This window comes from Ambystoma mexicanum, chromosome 1q (genome assembly GCF_040938575.1).
Source record: "Ambystoma mexicanum isolate Mex_15411 chromosome 1q, UKY_AmexF1_1, whole genome shotgun sequence".
Lineage (NCBI taxonomy): Eukaryota > Metazoa > Chordata > Amphibia > Caudata > Ambystomatidae > Ambystoma > Ambystoma mexicanum.
In genome coordinates this window covers 608,753,019-608,768,165 of record NC_090922.1, presented here as the reverse complement: position 1 = coordinate 608,768,165, position 15,147 = coordinate 608,753,019, and the positions used below count along the sequence as shown (strand labels likewise).

General features: G+C 48.5%; 1 protein-coding gene across 1 annotated transcript in view; it reads right to left on the bottom strand.

The window, feature by feature from the left end:
* BRINP2 (BMP/retinoic acid inducible neural specific 2) overlaps positions 1–14,867 on the bottom strand; it is a 541,560-nt gene extending 526,693 nt beyond the window's left edge. Inside the window, exon 1 of the mRNA XM_069641149.1 lies at positions 13,575–14,867. The gene's annotated coding sequence lies outside the window, so the exon portion shown is untranslated. The remainder of the gene's footprint in view (positions 1–13,574) is intronic.
* Between the last annotated feature and the right edge of the window lie 280 nt (positions 14,868–15,147).

The following is a 15,147-nucleotide window of genomic DNA, read 5'->3' as shown; positions in this document are numbered from 1 at the left end:
GTAAATTGTGTTTCAAAACGCCATGGAATGAAATGGAGCATGTTAACACACCCATTGTCATTACTTGAGTTTCTGATATCTAAATCTATCAAATGTACCATTAACTTGCTGTCCAAACTGGAAGTAAAATGCTCTGCCTTCTCCTCTTTGCAACTCCCAGTTTCATACATTTCAACATGCACCATTCCAGTTAGGGGGTGCTAGGCCAGTCATGGTTTCAACTTGGCATTCTGGGACTTGTAGTCCCATATTTCTGCATTATAACTCAGGAAAAAAGGTCAAAGAATATAAAGCTAAAACTAGTGCTGGACTAGAATCTCCCAACTGGAAGGGGGATACTGTGATGCATGCAATTGCACTGGGGAGGAGGAAATCGTGTAGGTGAGGCTCGGGCACAACGCCAAATTCTGGACACTGAAAACTAAGGTCAGGAAGGAAAATGTAAAACCCAGATTATGAAAGAATTGCCCAGTGCAACGTCTCCATGTCCATGAGAAAATTGAGGTGCCACAGGAAGGTCCTCCCTCTTGCTATTCGCTCCAGCACAACCTGCTGAATCCTGGCAAAGCTTTGGGGATGTTCTTCGTCCGCAAAAGATTCGTGTGTTTATTTGTCTTCTTTTCTTCAGAAGAGACATGGCCAGATCAGGCGATGAGATGCTGCACCATAGTTACGTTTGTCATGGCAACGGATCTTGACAATGCATGCTTGCAGACGCAGTACAGGTATGCATTCCTGTTTTTGCTTTAAACTGATGAAAGTGTGCAGCACTTTGTCAACATCACAAAGCGGCCTTCAAATTGTACCTGCTATGCCAATGAAGCTCATCCCATGCGGCCATGCACTTTATGGCGATGTCCAGCGACTTGGGGTGGTTTGCGGAGATCCGTGTTCAAAGTCCGGTAGGGTCGGCCCAGCTATTCTGCCATTTGGGGTAGTTCAAATCAATACCATTGGGTGGGATGGTGATCCCAGCTGTTATTGATAAACACACCAGGGCTCCTTGCTATCAGGCAGGCTTGCACTCTCCCTGCTGGCTGGTTTCTTATACCCTGATTCATGGAGCAGTACAAAGTGTATTTTTGAAGTGCAAAGTCACTTTGCACCAGTGAAAAGTCACTTTGCACTGTGCCAACAAGTCAATCCCAACGCAGAGGTGGAGGATCAGTTTCAATCAGTCATGATGCGTTTTGCTCCTGCACAGAGAGACCAGATGTTTCAAAGGTGCATTCTGCAAGATGGAGGCTTGGTTCGTTCAATTAAACCAATGGGACTAAAAAAACCAGGGAACAGCGATTTACAAAATGAAAAACGGAATCCTGGAAATGTGTTAGTTCTCTGACACCCGTGGGTGGGTCGGGTGGCCCTGTGCGTGTTGCACCGCATCCATCTCTTCCCTTGATCCTTTCCTCACTAACTTCTCCCCCCTCCCTCTTGCCCCCGACATCATTACGTCTCTCCCCCTCTCTCTCACACCACCGTCCCGCTCCCTTGTCACCCAGCACACTCTGCCATCTATTCAGTGATATGTTGTGTTCGTGCTGCTTGCACAATAAAAGCAACATTTTTCGAAACTCTGGAAAAATCCCGACTGGATGCACTTTTTAGAGAAAAATGAACGAACATCGATAAGCGCAGTCATGTGTAAAACTCCACCATCACTCAGAAACAAATATTGACACAGGAAACCCAAAATGCTTGTGATGCTTGGGCGCACAGCTGGGCTGCTGTATGGGGCACAAGTCGTGGCCATTTACCGAGAACACCCAAAGCATTTGCTTTTGGGGTCCATGAGTTATGGGGTGAGGCTTGAGCAATACAATGCCATTACTGGGACTTGAAGTTTCTGTGTGTAGGTTCATAGGGTATTAATTTCATACATTGATTGAAAGGGCAACTAATCTGTAGTTTCCCATCATTTCTGATTGTGCTTCATTACTTTTCCGACTCGAGTCTGGTGGACCGTGTGAGAGCATAGTAGTTACTGGTGGCAGAGGGATACATATTGTTTCGGTCTATTTGACCTAAAACATTTGACCTAATCACATTTGATCTAATTTATTGACCTAATGTGGGGAGAGGGAGACCCCTACAAATCCCCCTTTCCCTTAACCTAATCTATACTCTTACCCACCCATATATATATGTTTGTTTGTTTGTTTATTTATTTATAGCGAGCCAGACCCGTAGGTAACAGGGCGAGGAAACAAGAATACTTTAAGCTTACATAGTTACAGAGATATATTTAATTACACGTGACTAAAAAAAAATGTCAAAAATATAAAATCAAATGTTTTAGGTCAAATGTTTTTAGGTCACTTATGCTAGTATCATACATATGGGGGTGCATATTTCCAATACATTAAATCAAACATCATGATCTAGGGTCCAACCCCAGAAGCTCTTCATACACAGATAGTCAACGCAAACCATACAAATTCTGAACCGGCGGGTACTCTCCCAGTGACCATGTAATGTGCCCGCGTGGTCTTGGGTAGCAACAGTGATAGAGTACCATTCAGTCTTTCTCCACCCATAGAGCAAACAACACTTCTCACACCCATGGCAGTGTGTACCAGGGTGAAACACAATGACACGCCGTGGGACAGCACAAAATGGCTGATACAATGTGGGGTGCTCACGCTTGATATCATGGCAGGTGCCCTAATTCATAGCACATCGACTCTGCGCCACCCCCTGGCCCTGAACTCTGTCTTCGGCGCTGTATTGAATGTCTGGCCTATCCTGGTCTGACCGGAAGCACATGTGTTACCTAGCTGCTGCTGAGAGGCAGGATTAAGTCTTAGCTGTGTTCGGCCAAACATGCCCATGTTCCGCTGGCTTTGGTGAATTGCTGACACTGACTTTATAGTGAATGCATTCATGTTTCTGATTAAACTCAATGTTAGGCCTGTGATGCTGCTGGTCAGGTAACATACCTTGAACTAAGAACACAGACCACTATAAGAAAACGTAGACTGGTAGTAGCTATCAGAAAGAACACATCAGCTTTTTTTTATTAAAGCAATTAAGCCATGAAGTCAAGGGGTAAAAGGTCCATCTCGGATAAGTGTTAAGTAAAACTGCCTGCCTGCCACTGCAGAGAATTCCACACTGAGGCAACTTCTTCTAACCACTAATCAACACAAAGGGATTATTGGTGGTTTTATTTGGCAGGGGTCAGCCTCGGTATGACTGGAATGTTCCCACTTCAGCAAAACCCGCAGCTGAACTGTTTCGGGAACACTCATCTTTGGGAAATCCCTTTTATAATGCAATGTTTCTTGTCGGATTGCTGGCATAGCAGTTCAGCGTCTGTACACTGTCTCTTCTGAGCACTATGCATATAGGCAATGCATGGCCAGATATTGTCAATCTTTCAGAGCTACACAGCTACTTTGCTACCAATATGGAAAAGGTCCTCTTGGTGTCTTTGGATTTTCCGGCATCCTGATTGCAGAGGCAAGTTCTCCCTCTGATAGTGCCCTTTGATATTTGAGGGGCGGCTGCTGCCTGTCCACTCATTTAGAGTCCAGATGAGAAGCACATTCGGGCAATTCTGCACAGTGATACCTGTGCACTTGGCCCACATCTTGCTTGATCATTCACAACTGGTGGCAAGATTTTGTACCAGTTTGAGTCGCTGAGTTTAGTTTCTTTATTTATACTGCGCGCCAAACCCTGAGGTAACTGGGTGCCAGAGACTTAAGTGACTTTCAACAGGTTACATACAATTTCAGAGTTATACAAGACAGTGGATATAAGTGCAGATGACCAGGTTACATAGTGGTTGCAGTGGTAAGACAGGATGTGGATCGTTACAGGCACGGTCAGGTGAATATTCAAACAGTAGCACCATTCTTGTTAGCGACAACATTTTCTAACTGTTGTGAGTTGAGGGGCCAGGTCTGGGCAGAGAATGTCCATATGCATTGCACTCTGCTCTCATTGCTGTTGGCAAACAGAGCAGGCAAGCTGTTTGTAGTTATTGGCCAAATTGCAGAACATGTGACTGTGGGCAGCGTATCTAGTGGGATATATGGCACCCTCTCTTTTTGATTTGGCGAGAACTCGCCTGCAGTGTGTAGATTCCGCCATATGTGTGCAAAAATGTAGTCCAATCCAGGTCTGGACTCTTCCACGTGATCTGAATGGGTAAAATCCAGCAAATCAAAGCACAGCGAAAATTCTATATGCTGAGGTGGGAATTCTCATGCCGTGGGACAATATTATAGATGACAGGATGATTTGATGGCTGTCAGTTGAAGCAGATTTTGCCCACAGATGAGTCACATTTAAGCGCGGTGACAGTCAGAAAATAGGTGAACAGAGACAGGTGAAATGTGCCTATTTTGTATCTGCAACACAATATTCACCCCTCCTAGTTGTTAGATCAGAATGGTACTTCGTGGTTGCACTCTCAGTTTAAAGTTGTACCCATGCTCACCTCCATTTTTTTTAAAACATCCCCTTTCCTTGTTTTCGGCGTTTTATTTTCAAACCCCCTTATTCTCGAAATCAAGGACTCCGCAAACATTTACAACACCCTGATGCATAAAAATATCTCATTAGCACTAGACAACCAGACATCTCTGTGTATTGCCCTACTTGTCTTCACATCACAGAATTGTTTTACACAAGCACCTTCTAAATTAAATGTGCATGTGTGCATGCATCACACTGTTTCAGGTGTATGTGGTGCAGCCATTTAGTGTGCAGAACAGGCAGAATCAGGGGCTCTGGAAGGCTTATGACCCCTTCCCAGTGAGCTTTGACTTGTCAGGGAAAGGGACATTTGCACTCTCCAATTCGCACTGTCTCCCCTAGCCCAAGAATAAAAGATAAGACATCAAAGAAACAGACCTGGGGAATGACCTGGGGGGGCTGTGATGCCCAGCTATGGCTTTTACCATAGCTTTGCTTTGTTACTTCAAAACCCTCATTACTGCCAACCTACATTATGCAATATAAAAACAGAAAAAAACTTATACAAAAAAAAACTTATTAGGATTTCATTGAGGCAGATCTCTGTGCTTTACACATCAAAAAAGAACCCCTTTAATCCTTTTTTGGAGACAAGATTGTGTACCACACAGCAGATTAAGTGGCACCACCGGGTCTGCAACCAAGGCTCAAATCGAGGGCACAACCAGCCACTTTTTCAGAGGGTGGACTCAGTCCCCCTGGGTATTTTAGAGGTCTTGTGTAAAATGGGAACATTTGACTGTCTTTTTATGAATTCATGCCAAACTGGGGATTCGAACAGCAGTCACCAGGATCGCAAGCTAGGTACTTCACCAATGCACCATATAACCTGATGGAAGATACGATACAACTAAAGTTGAAATGACATAGTTTGCGACTGCGTGTTCCAGGGCAAACATTGGTTTTGATTCTTGGAGTTTAAAAGATATGCAACTTTTTATATCTTCGAAAAACTATTAGAAGAACATATCCTCTGAAAGGCAAATGCAATTCATCCTGTGCAATATGTATGGTTATGGAAAGCCAGTTGAATAAAATGTGCATATGTCACCTCGATATTCTAATTTCTGGTGACGTCACACCCCACTGCATAGGTTAAAGAGTCCCCACTTTCTTTTAGGACTTGACCACTGTCTGGTACCCACACCATAGCTTTAATGTGGCGTGGTTGCATGAGCCGGGCCCACCGATTACCATTATTAGGGGATAGCTTCCATTACTTTGTAGCAGTCTTAAGGCCGGAGACACCCCTCGCCTCTTTGAAACGAAAATAGTTACATGTAACTTGATCGATGTGACCTGCCTGAACAGTCATTGTCCATTTGAAAGTGAAACATGGTAGTTCTCAATGGAGCACCGTCATGTCAACAGAGTATGTCCTGGGGTCCAAAACTACGGGGTCCAAGGACTCATTTGAGGCTAAAAAAGGAAGCTCCTACAGTGAAAAAAAGCCGGCAAGGAGCAGAATGCAGGAGTCCATGTGAGCCCTAGACCCAGGACTACTTTCAGGGCCAGCCCTCAGCATTGGCACACTGGGCCATTGCCCAGGGCTCTGAAGGTACCAGCTGCCACGTGCATATTAACTAATAAAGAGTTTGCTCTACGGGGGCTCTGCTGCTTCTTGGCTTGAGGTCATTTTTTCTACCTGTACCTGGCGATGTCCTTCTGTCACCTCCCTACCCCGTTGTGAGGCCTTAGAGGCAAAGCCTCTGGCTTCCCGTGGCAGCGCAGACGCGGCACAGCAGGTCGCACTGGGGCCTTCAACATACTCTACTACAAAAAAAACTCTAGTTATTATGGCAGCACATTTTAATGGAAAGCCATTTATAAGTGATGGCTCATTTGAGTAACCATTGTTTTTAACAAGACCTTAAGTTTGACCGTTTTCATAATAGGAACTGTGATAGGGTTATTTGTATTCTGAAAGCCCACGCAATCACTGGTTAGCTATTAAATGATGTGCCGCGCCACACACAAAATATATTTATATGCACTTATTTGACACACAGAAAGTGTTTATTTTTTCATCGACATTCACATCATATATGAAGCATACCTTTATCAAACAATCAAGAACAACCTGGAAACCTTATACATAGGGCCTCATTACAAGTGGGATGGTATTTCAGCGGTACATCATCCAAAATACCGCCACATGAATTTACCGTTACTGTCATTTAGTCCTGTGGATATAGTGGCATTACAAGTATTGGTAGGCAGTGTAAATTCCCATTTTTTTGGCGTCCATAGGACTTCAGTGGGGATTTCGCCAAAATCCAAAGTCCCTAAAGAAGCCTTATTTATGACGTGGATCCATATTTAATAATAGTGACGGTAATAACAAATATAGTAATAAAAGTAATCAGTTGTATGCAGCGCATCAAAAAGTTTGTCTCTTTGCTTACTCCTGGCAACTTGTCCTGGCAACTTGGTTTAATATAGCTGCTCATGATCCCCTAGGTATGAAAGATTCCTTCTCTTTTAAGCAATTTACTGTGACGTTATTGATGTCAGTACAAATATAAATTAGAGAACACGGCACATCTTTCGAGACCCCAGGCCTCACAAATTCTAGGGACACGCCTGACTGTGTTTCAGCACCTGGGACCAGATTACAGAAACTTTGCACCGGTGCAAGTGCAAAGTTGCACGGTATTAGCACTAGGGCAAAGTCTGCCCTATTTTTAAAAAAACACTGGGACATATTAAAAAAAAACGTTGCACCTTGACAAGTGCAGTTCGCCATATTAAAAGCATCACGGCAAAAATTGGCCTAGTGCAAAAAAGATCAATTTTCACTACATTTTTTCACCAGGGCAAAGTGTGCCCTAGTGCTCTAATACGGAATGGTATTAGCACTAGGGCCAACTTTGCCCTGATCCAAAAATGCATCAACAATGCATCTATTTTGCACTAGTCCAATTTTAGCCCTGGTGGTTTTAATATGCCAAACTGCACTTGTCGAAGTGCAATGGTTTTTTAATGTGTCCCAGTGTTTTTAAAAATAGAGCAAACTCTGCTCTAGTGCTAATACCGTGCAAACGTTGCACTTACTCCGGTGCAAAGTTTCTGCAATCTGGCCCGAGGATATGTGCATGGTGACGGACCAGTGTACATTCTGCGTGCTTGTCGGTTTCATCCGAGGTCCGCGGCTAATATAGCAGTGCATTCAGTCCTTGTAGCTGTTGGCCTTCCGTGCATATGAAGAGGGCAGGCACTTCATATGCAGTTCCGAGGCAGCAAGTGAAGGCTCGTCTACTGTAGGAGAGAGAAAGGTCTAATCTACTTCCATGCCTGGACACCCTGGGGAAATGTCCTTTAGAAAGGTACTAGATTTCCCTTCCATGGATGTCCGCTGCCTCAGGCAAGCGGCGGCGGACTTCCTGTCTAGGGAAAGCATAGAAAGAGCACTCTCCCTCTCTAATCTACCTTGCGAGAGAAATGAACCCCTCAAAACATCGGTTTGGTTTTCATTTTATTTTTAAATGGTGTTGGAGCCTAGTCTAAAACGACTTTATTATTATATGGTTGGTTATTTATAACGCGCTTAATACCCAGAGGTTTCTAAGCGTGCACCCGGAGATCGTACCTGTGTTGTTCAGTGTCGTCTTGCTTCCAAGGCGAGCACGTTGCCCCTGAGCTATCCACCAGAGATGTTGACTGTCCCAAGGGACATTTCCCAGGGTGTCCAGGTGTGGAAGCTGGTGGGTCCGTTCTCGCTTCATACTGTTTTCATGTTGCTAGTTGGGCGTTAGAGAGACAGGGGTTTTGCTCAGCAGGCCTGTCGTGTTGTGATTGATGGGTCTACTATAGGGCCAGTGTCCAGACCTGACCAGGGGATGGCCCATCGAGTCGCTAAACCGAGGGTCACATTCAGTGTATGGTGTGCATCCGTGCGCGTGCATTTGAATGGTGGGAGTGAGGCTGGGGGCTTGTCAGCATGAAGCAGCCTCGTCCATCCTCGCCCAGTGAGCTGCAGTTGCCTTCTTCCGTCAGAAGGGGGCAGTCGGGTGCACCGCGGGGCTGCAGGGGCAAAAAGGTAATGGAATGCAGCTTCTCTATATGTGCACCAAGTAGGAGCAGTTTTACACTCACACCCAATCACATCTACAGACACACGCGCACAATACATGCAAAGAGAGGTGGACGCACGTAAAAGGCATGTGCACAGCTGTCAGTGCAGGCATGGGACCCCCACGTGTTCGTACTGAATTCCCCTAAGGATTCCATGTAGGCTATGCCAACTCCCGCGCTTGGGGGCCCGGCCTCCCACAGCGCTATAGCCAACCCTGCAAGGCTTCAACCTGCACTCAAGAGCATCCAGGCAGCTCTACTTAGGTGGGTAGGACAAGGAGCAAAGGCACCCTCGTGTGAGTTTGTCCGGCTCGAGTGTCTCTAGAACCTGGCTATTTGGGAGCAGTGAGTACACATGAAGGGACGCCTTGCTCTACACACTCCTTGCGTAGCCAGGCTCTGGGTCTTTTCTCCCACCAGAGCCGCCAGAGGCCTCGTGGATACGCTTGGCGAGGTAGGTGAGACCCCCCAGTCGTCCTCTCTCTGTCTGTGGGAGTACATGAGTGCATGGGTTTCCCCAAACCTCTCTGGCAGCAGTCCTCAGGACTGGAACCAGAATGCATGCTTCCATAGGGGCAAAAGTGCTGTTTGTCTGTAGTGTCTCACCCTGGTACTACGCTAGGCAACCTAGAATTGGCTCGCTGTAGAACAAGCCATGGCCGCCCTACTTCCAAGAGCTCCAAGCGTTGGCAGATAGAGAAACAGAAGCATAGGCTTGGCCACACCAGGGCCTGTCCACACTGCGACCCCCAACTTGGGTGAACGGCTGGGCCACACCAGTCGAAGATCACCTTGCTGGTCAGACCCCTTGAAACTCCAGGTGAAATGCACCTTTGGTCGCTCACACAGTCATGAAGGTCAATATCATATCAATATACCGTCTCCCTGGCGGAGAAGCATTTCAAATTCAATTGACCACTAGGCGGACCACAGAGCTTTACAGAGTACTTATGTGATTTACAGAATGTAAACAGGGTGGGAATGAGAATCAGTGGTGCTGTAGTCTGAGGTCGGGTTAAAGTTAACTGAGTTTTAATGAGACTCAGTGGCACGCCACCCTGAGGTGGTTGTATTTACAGCACGTATACAGAGTGTGAGTGAGTTTCAGTGGTGCCCCACTCTGAGGTGGTGTTAACAGCACGTTTACAGAGTGTGGGTGAGTTTTAGTGGAGCCCCACTCCGAGGTGGTGTTTACAGAAAGTGGGTGCATGAGTGAGGCTCTGTGGCGTTCGAGGATGAGATCTTTTTTTTAGATAGTGGGTGTGTAAGGTTGAGTGGCACTCAAGGTTGGGGAGCTGTTTATAGCATGTGGGCACGTGAGTGAAGCCGAGCGGAATTCCACGGCGAAGGGGAGTTTATACAATGTTTTGCATGAGATTGAGGCTAAGTGGCGCTCTAGGCTGAGGCAGTGCTTCCAGAATGTGGGTGGGAGTGAGGTTGAGTGCCACTCTAGGCTGAAGCAGTGTTTCCAGAATGTGGGTGTGAGTGAGGTTGAGTGGCGCTCTAGTCTGAAGCAGTGTTTCCAGAATGTGGGTGTGAGTGAGGTTGAGTGGCGCTCTAGGCTGAGGCAGTGTTTCCAGAATGTGGGTGTGAGAGAGGTTGAGTGGCTCTCTAGGCTGAGGCAGTGTTTCCAGAATGTAGGTGTGAGTGAGGTTGAGTGGCACTATAGGCTGAAGCAGTGTTTCAAGAATGTGGGTGTGAGTGAGGTTGAGTGGCACTCTAGGCTGAAGCAGTGCTTCCATAATGATGGTGTGAGTGAGGTTGAGTGGCACTCTAGGCTGAAGCAGTGTTTCCAGAATGTGGGTGTGAGTGAGATTGAGTGAAGCACTAGGCTGAAGCAGTGTTTCCAGAATGTGGGAATGAGTGAGGTTGAGTGGAGCTCTAAGCTGAAGCAGTGTTTTGAGAATGTGGGTGTGAGTGAGGTTGAGTGGAGCACCAGGCTGAAGCAGTGTTTCGAGAATGTGGGCGTGAGTGAGGTTGAGTGGCACTCTATGTTGAAGAGGTGTTTCCAGAATGTGGGTGTGAGTGAGGTTGAGTGGAGCTCTAGGCTGAAGCAGTGTTTCCTTAATGTGGGTGTGAGTGAGACTGAGTGGAGCTCTAGGCTGAAGCAGTGTTTCCAGAATGTGGGTGTGATTGAGGTTGAGTGGAGCTCTAAGCGGAAGCAGTCGTTCGAGAATGTGGGTGTGAGTGAGGTTGAGTGGAGCACTAGGCTGAAGCATTGTTTCAAGAATGTGGGCGTGAGTGAGGTTAAGTGGCACTCCAGGCTGAGGCAGTGTTTCCAGAATGTAGGTGTGAGTGAGGTTGAGTGGCACTCTAGGCTGAAGCAGCGTTTGCAGAATGTGGATGTGAGTGAGGTTGAGTGGTGCTCTAGGCTGAAGCGGTGTTTCCAGAATGTGGGTGTGAGTGAGGTTAAGTAGTGCTCGAGGCTGAAGTAGTGTTTCCAGAATGTGTGTGTGAGTGGGGTTGAGTGGATCTCCAGGCTGAAGCTGTGTTTCCAGAATGTGGGTGTGAGTGAGGTTGAGTGGCGCTCTAGGCTGAGTCAGTGTTTCCAGAATGTAGGTGTGAGTGAGGTTTAGTGGCGCTCTGTACTGAAGAGGTGTTTCCAGAATGCGGGTGTAAGTGAGGTTGAGTGGAGCTCTAGGCTGAAGCAGTGTTTCCAGAATGTGGGTGTGAGTGAGGTTGAGTGGCGCTCTAGGCTGAGGCAGTGTTTCCAGATTGTGGGTGTGAGTGAGGTTGAGTGGCTCTGTAGGCTGACGCGCTGTTTCCAGAATGTAGGTGTGAGTGAGGTTGAGTGGCACTCTAGGCTGAAGCAGTGTTTGCAGAATGTGGGTGTGAGTGAGGTTGAGTGGCACTCTAGGCTGAAGCAGAGTTTGCAGAATGTGGGTGTGAGTGAGGTTGAGTGGAGCTCTAGGCTGAAGCAGTGTTTCCTTAATGTGGGTGTGAGTGAGACTGAGTGGAGCTCTAGGCTGAAGCAGTGTTTCCAGAATGTGGGTGTGATTGAGGTTGAGTGGAGCTCTAAGCTGAAGCAGTCGTTCGAGAATGTGGGTGTGAGTGAGGTTGAGTGGAGCACTAGGTTGAAGCATTGTTTCAAGAATGTGGGCGTGAGTGAGGTTAAGTGGCACTCCAGGCTGAGGCAGTGTTTCCAGAATGTAGGTGTGAGTTTGAGTGGCACTCTAGGCTGAAGCAGCGTTTGCAGAATGTGGATGTGAGTGAGGTTGAGTGGTGCTCTAGGCTGAAGCGGTGTTTCCAGAATGTGGGTGTGAGTGAGGTTGAGTAGTGCTCGAGGCTGAAGTAGTGTTTCCAGAATGTGTGTGTGAGTGGGGTTGAGTGGATCTCCAGGCTGAAGCTGTGTTTCCAGAATGTGGGTGTGAGTGAGGTTGAGTGGCGCTCTAGGCTGAGTCAGTGTTTCCAGAATGTAGGTGTGAGTGAGGTTGAGTGGCGCTCTGTACTGAAGAGGTGTTTCCAGAATGCGGGTGTAAGTGAGGTTGAGTGGAGCTCTAGGCTGAAGCAGTGTTTCCAGAATGTGGGTGTGAGTGAGGTTGAGTGGCGCTCTAGGCTGAGGCAGTGTTTCTAGATTGTAGGTGTGAGTGAGGTTGAGTGGCTCTGTAGGCTGACGCGCTGTTTCCAGAATGTAGGTGTGAGTGAGGTTGAGTGGCACTCTAGGCTGAAGCAGTGTTTGCAGAATGTGGGTGTGAGTGAGGTTGAGTGGAGCTCTAGGCTGAAACAGTGTTTCCAGAATATGGGTGTGAGTGAGGTTGAGTGGCGCTCCAGGTTGAGGCAGTGTTTCCAGAATGTAGGTGTGAGTGAGGTTGAGTGGCACTCTAGGCTGAAGCAGCGTTTGCAGAATGTAGGTGTGAGTGAGGTTGAGTGGCACTCTAGGCTGAAGCAGCGTTTGCAGAATGTGGGTTTGAGTGAGGTTGAGTGGAACTCTAGGCTGAAACAGTGTTTCCAGAATATGGGTGTGAGTGAGGTTGAGTGGTGCTCTAGGCTGAAGCTGTGTTTCCAGAATGTGGGTGTGAGTGAGGTTGAGTAGTGCTCTAGGCTGAAGCAGTGTTTCCAGAATGTGGGTGTGAGTGAGGTTGAGTGGCGCTCTAGGCTGAGGCAGTGTTTCCAGATTGTAGGTGTGAGTGAGGTTGAGTGGCACTGTAGGCTGAGGCGGTGTTTCCAGAATGTGGGTGTGAGTGAGGTTGAGTGGCGCTCTAGGCTGAGGCAGTGTTTCCAGATTGTAGGTGTGAGTGAGGTTGAGTGGCGCTCTAGGCTGAGGCAGTGTTTCCAGATTGTAGGTGTGAGTGAGGTTGAGTGGCTCTGTAGGCTGAGGCGGTGTTTCCAGAATGTAGCTGTGAGTGAGGTTGAGTGGAGGTCCAGACTAGAGCGTTGTTTACAGAATGTGAGTGTGAGTGAGGTTGAGTGGCGCTCTAGGCTGAGGCAGTGTTTCCAGATTGTAGGTGTGAGTGAGGTTGAGTGGCTCTGTAGGATTAGGCGGTGTTTCCAGAATGTAGGTGTGAGTGAGGTTGAGTGGAGGTCCAGACTAGAGCGTTGTTTACAGAATGTGGGTCTGGGACAAGCTTAGTCGAGCTCCAGGATGAGGCGGTTGTCTTAGAGTTCTTAGTGTGGTTGTGGTGCAGGGGTCTTTACCGAGTGCCGCCCTAGGCTGGACATGAGATGTAAACAGTAATTCAAGCTTCGGGTTAACGGCTACTTCACACGTGCAGTGTGCGGATGGGAGAAGGAGGGCGGGGGAGGGGGCAGTGAAACCTTCGGAGTAGGCAGTGCTATACAAATATAGACAAACACATCGGACACTCCCGTTTGGTTAAAAGCTCCACGAGAGTGTGCACGGCATACATGTGTGCCACCTGAATAAGCCGCCCTTGGGGTCTGGCTGGCCTTCCCGCTTGCGGGCTGCCAGTGAGCGACGTCATTGTCCCCACCACTGATGCCAGGGTTGCGCGCTGCCCCCATGGGGGGGCGGTGTTCTTAAAGACTGCCCGCTCAGAACTGTAGCACGGTCTTACCTCCGGGTGCTGGCCGTCGGGACGCGGTGCGAGGACGGGCAGAGCACGGTCTGAGCTGCTGGGTGTCGATGACTTCACCGCGCTATAAAGCCGTTGCCATCCCCGAAGCCCAGCTCTCGTCATGGGTGTCGGCAGAAGTTTCCGTAGCTGCCATCAGGTGCGTTTTAAATTCGGTCCCCCGGGAATATCTCCACTGCGCGTGTCCCTCCCGTCAGTGCCACTGGTGCCTTTAGACCCGGTGCCCAGGTGCAGGCTTGCCTTGACATGGATTGGAAATTCATATAGCGCATAAGGAGAGCGCTTCGCCTCTAGACGCTGCGCCCCACTAGAATGCTATGCTGAAAGGAAAGGGGTGCTTAGAGCTAAAACTAAAGCACCATCTTCAAGTGCTGGCCTGCTGCTAAACGCTCCTCTGTTCTGTGGCTAAAATACCTCAGTTGGATAGCGCACTGACTGCAGAGATCCCCAGTGCAATCTAAAGTCACGGGTCCCGGGTTCGAACATCTGCTGCGAAGTCTCCGCTTTTCATCATCTCGTGGTGAGCAACTAGAGGCGGCGTGTGATGTTCAAGACTAAATCTGCCGGATAATATGGCACGTGGGCAATGAATTGAAAAGAGCAAGTTCTGCACAGTATGAGTCCATCCATTAAAATGATAGCGCTCCCTCCATCACCGGACGCTTTCTTCGGCAAAAGCCATGAGCACCCCGAGTCCCCTGACGGCTAAGCGGCGAGGTCGCGGGTACCACCAGCCTGTCGTTGGGAGCGCGGCGGGATGCAGCTAGGCAATGGGTCCCATCTCCGAACCGCCCTCCCGTCCACTGGACGTTTGACTCAGTGCTGCTGGCCCAGTTTAGCTCACCCTCTCCGAGTCCTCAAGATCGGCTGCCGGTGACCCGCAGGGCGACTCCACAGTTGCGGCATTTTTGGTCACCCGAAGCTGTTTTAACACCCTAAGAGTATTACCTTGTCCATATATGTGTTAAGCACGGCTCCAAGCAGTGGCATTGGGGTGGAACGGCCGGAGGAGAGGATCGCAAGACAGCATGTCGGCGCTATACCGATCCCAGCGGGTTTCCAATTATGGTGGCGGCACCTAAACGCTATTATTCGCCCAGAAGGCTCTTCTTCTCCACCTGCCAAAGCCGCCACTCTCGCTGTCACTGCTTCGGCTGCCTCGCGGCTCTCAACAGCAGAGCACCTGCCGCCGCTGCCCCACCTCAGCTCAGCTCCACTACTTCATCACCTGCTCCTACCGCCGCTGCCGGAGCGCTGGCATGATATGATGATCCCCTCCTCCTTACCCATCTCTTTTGCATATGTTCAACTGGCGTCCAATGGGATTCCTTGTCGCACCTCGAGAGCGTATTGATTGGTCAGGAAGAATGAAGGGGTGGTGCATTCCAACGACTCATTGAAAGCCTGGTGGTTTTAACCCTTGTTGGTGGCTCTGGAGGAGCAGCTGGTTCGCTGTGTGTGTGTGTGTGTGTGTGGGGGGAGTGTGAGAGGGGAGAGGGAGGAGGGGAGCGGGCGCCTGGGCAGATATCCTGATACGGTTCTGATAAACGCAAAA